Below are 4783 nucleotides of genomic sequence, written 5' to 3' on the forward strand. Positions count from 1 at the left end.
CTTTTATTTGCCATGGCCATGACCAAAAAAAATGTGGGTAATGGTTCCAATATCAAATTCTGGTTTGATCAATGGATACAAGGAAAGACTATGGCTGACATTGCACCTAATCTTCTTGCAATGATCCCTCAAATAATTATCAACAAGAGAACAGTGCAGGGAACCTTGGACATCTGGTGTTGGGTGGGCGATATTAAAGTACCTCTCTCTGTCACTGTCCTGGTGGAATATCTCCACTTATGCGAAATTTCAGAAAACATTCACCTTCAACCAGATGTTCAGGAGCGGCGTATCTGGAAGCTTACTAGCTCCGGTACCTACTCTAGCAAATCTGCCTATAATGAATTCTTTTTTGGGACCATTAGGTTCACTCCATGGAAGAGGATTTGGCAGTCTTGGGCCCCTTAAGGTGCAAGATTTTCATTTGGTTTGAGGTCCTTAATTGCTGTTGGACGTCTGAGAGGCTATCAAAGCTGGAACTACCACACCCGGCAGCACGTCCACTTTGTGATAAGCCCCAGAAACCATTAACTATATGCTGATTTCATGTGTGGTCACAACTCGCAAGGGCACTGTGGTTCACTGTTTTTCAGAAATTTGGTTTGCATACTCTCACCACAACAGGATGTTAATTTCTTCTCAGGATGGTGAAATGAAGGGTTCGGACAAGGAGCACCACAACACTTTGATCATTTTCAGTCGCTTGGGAAAATTGGAAACACTGTAACAACAGCATTTTTAACAATGTTCAGATAAGGTACTCTTTCTTCTTAATGAAAATGACAGACACCTCTCCAGCGCTGTTCGAGGAAAAATACACATGGGATACGCTTCTGATAAAACATCAAAGAAAGCAATATTAATGATCATTCATGGATCATTACATCATACTAGTGGGACACTTTAACAGATTATAGCACATAAGGTCACATGGTTTATGCAGTCAAAATGAAAAGAAAGCATCTGCATAAGCATTGTTTGCACTTGTTGGCAGTAGTGCTTGTATGGCAATAAGGCTTAGACAATGCCAGCTCACCTGGCATCTCATTTTGTATCCCAGTCCTTCAGCTTCTTACTTCCCTTTGGTTTAGCAATAGGCGCATTCATGCCAGCCATTTTTGCATTATACTTTGCTCGCAGAGGCCCATTTGTTGACCATCTGAAAAAATCATTAAGAAATTATTAGTCCAGACTCAGTACAGATGTTTTCCTGTTATAAAAGACCAACATACAGCAAATGTTCGAAGCAATTCAATTGATAGATATGTACTAAGCTTTGAGGTTTTGACGAATTAGCAGATCAAAGAACTGCAGTCAAATTCTGTCTCAAAAGCTACAATAGTTATGTCAGGGGGCCTCCATTGGACTTCCTAATTAAAAGCATCCAAAATAAGTAGCTTTCAGCCCATCAAAATTTCACTAGGAAATTAGAAATGAAAGCACTTGCAAGAATACTAAACAAGCCAACTGAATAATATCACGAGAGTAAATAACGATGCAACAGACATATGTACTTACGGTGCATTCCAATCTGTAGTGTCCTCATTAACAAGATGTGTCCATTTTGTTCTGCCACTGCGCCCGAAATGTTTAACTTGCATGACCTTGGGCAGGATGCTCTTATCCATCTTATCTTCACCAGTGGGTTCAGAGACATCACGGCTGTAGATATCATCTTTACCAGCTGACTGGATAACATCATCAGCACCTTCCTGGAAGAAAGCACCTTTGTGGTAATACTTCTGCATGAATTTCCACTTCTGTTTCGTTGTCTGACGAAGTGGCTTCGGATTCTTCCGCTCCCATTCCCGACGCTCCTCCTCGGTCATATTCCTGACCTTCTCGATCTCCTCCTTCTCCTTCAACCTCGCATCCCTTTCCTCTCTGTCCCTCTTAATTCTTGCTATTTCTCTGTTTTTCCATGCCTCATACTCCTCTGCTTCATTCAACTCGTCGTCTGTATCGACATCCTCAATGTTGGCCTCTTCATTCAGCGCCTTCTCAATGTGCTGCTCCTTTCTAATCTCTTCAACCACAATCTGTCTAGTCTCAATCTTCCTAGCCTCCAGCCTCTTCTTGACCAGCTCCTCGAGCTGCCGCTCCTCCTCCTCCAGCCGTTCACGCTCCGCAATGGTGTCTCTCTGTGACTTTGGTATGAACACAGGCTTCACCATGGCCATGCCCATCTGCTCATCCTCAGAGTCCGTCTCATACTCCGACTCCTCCTCAGACTCCTCATCCTCCACCGGTTCCTCCTCTTCCTGAGGAAGCAGCTCTTCCTGCTCCCTCAACAGCTGCCTCTCCCTTATCCTCCTCCTCCTCTCCTCCTGTGCCTCCTCATCCTCCTCGTCGACGTCAGCCTCCTGCCTCTCGTTCTCCTCCTCCGCGGTCGACACAATCTCCGCCTGCCGTATGCGGCGGTGATCGCCCTCAGCTCCTCCTTGTTCTCCGCGCGAGTCTCCGCGAGACGGCGAAGCCGTCGGTCATCCTTCGCGGGGACATCGCCGTCGTCGTCCTTGGGGAACGCCTTGTCGACCCGTGTCGTCCTGAGATCGATGTCCTCATCGGCGTCGTCAGCCCACTCAGGCGGCTTTCCCGGCCAGTACCGTTTGACCTTGGTCTGGCCAATCTTTCCACGGAGCTTGTCGCGCACCGCGATGGCCGCGTCGCTCACGCCGGCCGCCACGGACATGGCTGCAGTTGCTCACCGATTCCCCACTCCTGCGTTCTGGTCGACCTGCAAAGTACACAAATCGTGATGTGAGACAAGAGCTGGGGTGGATCCACAATAGCACTTGGGTATATGTATATGCGTGTATTTGGGTCAGATTCGAATTCGAATAGAAATAGCTTACTAAGGGTTTGGGATGCTCGGTTTCGGACAGCGGAAAGGGAAAGTAAGGAACGGCGAGGAAAGGGGAAGGGAAGGGGCGTACCTGGTGGATGCTCGCCGCCGGCGAAGACCTGGGAACGGGTCGCGCCGCCTCGCCGAGCCGTCGCCGCCAGGAAAGAAGAAGGGCACGAGGGAGAAGAAGGCCACGGGAGGCTTTTTCTTTTCTTTTCTTTTCTTTTCTTTAATAAGTCGGTGGACGGGGGAAAGAAGAGCCAAACTAAGCCCAACTGGAACGGGCCCAAGTTTATGGACCGTCCGAAACTTTCCACAAAATATAACAGCCCAACTGGCCAGCCCACGAAAACACTGCGCATTGCACGTTTTAGGGGTGAATGGTGGAGAGAAAAAAAATAGAGCGAAGGTCAAAACTTAAGCCGAATCAATTTAATCAAGGTTTATAGACTCAAAAAAATTAATCAATGTTTGCTTACATAGATTCTTTTTTTCTCACTTGTACAGGAGCATAGTTAGGGCCTTCATTGAATATGCTTAGTAATACGCTTGCGCTAAACATCAAGAAGCCATTTTAGAGGTTGCTCCTTATAGAAGATTAGAATCAGTAGAACAGTGGATAGTAGGCCGATTATATATAGAAATAATAAAAAGGGTTGTCTTGGAGTATAAGATAAGTTAGGGTCGTATGGAAATAAACCTAACTATGTCAGTTCTACTAAAACAATCATATATTTGTGGATACTCTAACGCTATTGCATGTTTAACTGGAATTTATGATTTTAAAACCAGATCTCGGTTCATGCTACACGGTTTCTTGGCCTGTCTCTCGTATTTAATTTGTATCTAAATCCAAGGGTTTCATAAGAATGTTTTGGTTAGTAACGGGTTAATAAGCCATCTCAATGGTACTCTCTTGGGAGAGTTTTTGTTGTAGTGGGTTGGGTTCTAGAAGAAATTAGGCAAAGTAATCAAAGAAGCCAATTAAAAACTATTAGATGGACACGAGTAAGATGATGGAATGGCGAAAACAACTAGCATTATACAGATGATTTGTATTGTTAATGGAAGATAGTAACATGCAGACATGGCGGGTGTACCACCGGAGCGGGCCGGGTGGTCTCGAGCTCTCGCTACTGCTACTCGAAACATGGATCCACCCACCCAAAAAATAGTAGTCAAAGATATGCTATTGTAAGACCGTACAAAATCAACGATGACAAGTATACTTGACCAAATAGCGTCCAAGTTTATTAGCTACAAACAAAGCATTTGCCACATCACCACTAAAAAAATTACCTTTACCGCATTTTTTTCCAAACTTTAAACTCTTGTGGTCGAAATCAAACACTACCCACACTTGCCAGAATGAACCAAATTAATTTAGGTGTGCCAAGTAGTGTAACCAAACGCTTTAAACACCCCCATAAAGTTTTGGCACGCGCCTAAGGACTAAAATCTCTCTTTTTTTGTGAATTAAGGACTAAAATCTCCTGGAAACTGATGATCTATTCTAGCGGACCGGGAGGACCGAGGAGACGAAGCAAGAAGCTGCCAGATCGAGTGACGAGCGGTTGTGATGTCAACTCCGGTGTCTGCGTCTGCATGCATTGCACGGCCGCCGCTGGAGCAGGAACGATGGTCGCCGTCGGCATCGTTCCGCTTGCAGTCAGCGACCAGAGCACAGCGCCCTCGGTCTAGAAACAACATAATTCTAGAATAATGTTCAGTTAAACTATCTTAAGTTTGATTAATCAAGTTCATATAAAAAATGTTAATGCTTATCATACACTAAAGAAATATCATGTCACGAAATATATTTCCATAATACATATCTATGTAAGGTCTTAAAAATTGATACCGTTTTCCATAAACTTGGTTAGACTTAAGTTAGTTTGACTTTGACCAAACTTAGAATTGCACCTTTCAAGGACGAAG

General features: G+C 44.6%; 1 pseudogene; it reads right to left on the reverse strand.

Moving 5' to 3' along the window:
• Positions 1-747: 747 nt before the first annotated feature.
• LOC136481368 (uncharacterized) lies at positions 748-3056 on the reverse strand (annotated as a pseudogene).
• Between the last annotated feature and the right edge of the window lie 1727 nt (positions 3057-4783).

The sequence above is a fragment of the Miscanthus floridulus genome, chromosome 9 (assembly GCF_019320115.1).
Source record: "Miscanthus floridulus cultivar M001 chromosome 9, ASM1932011v1, whole genome shotgun sequence".
NCBI classification, from domain to species: domain Eukaryota; kingdom Viridiplantae; phylum Streptophyta; class Magnoliopsida; order Poales; family Poaceae; genus Miscanthus; species Miscanthus floridulus.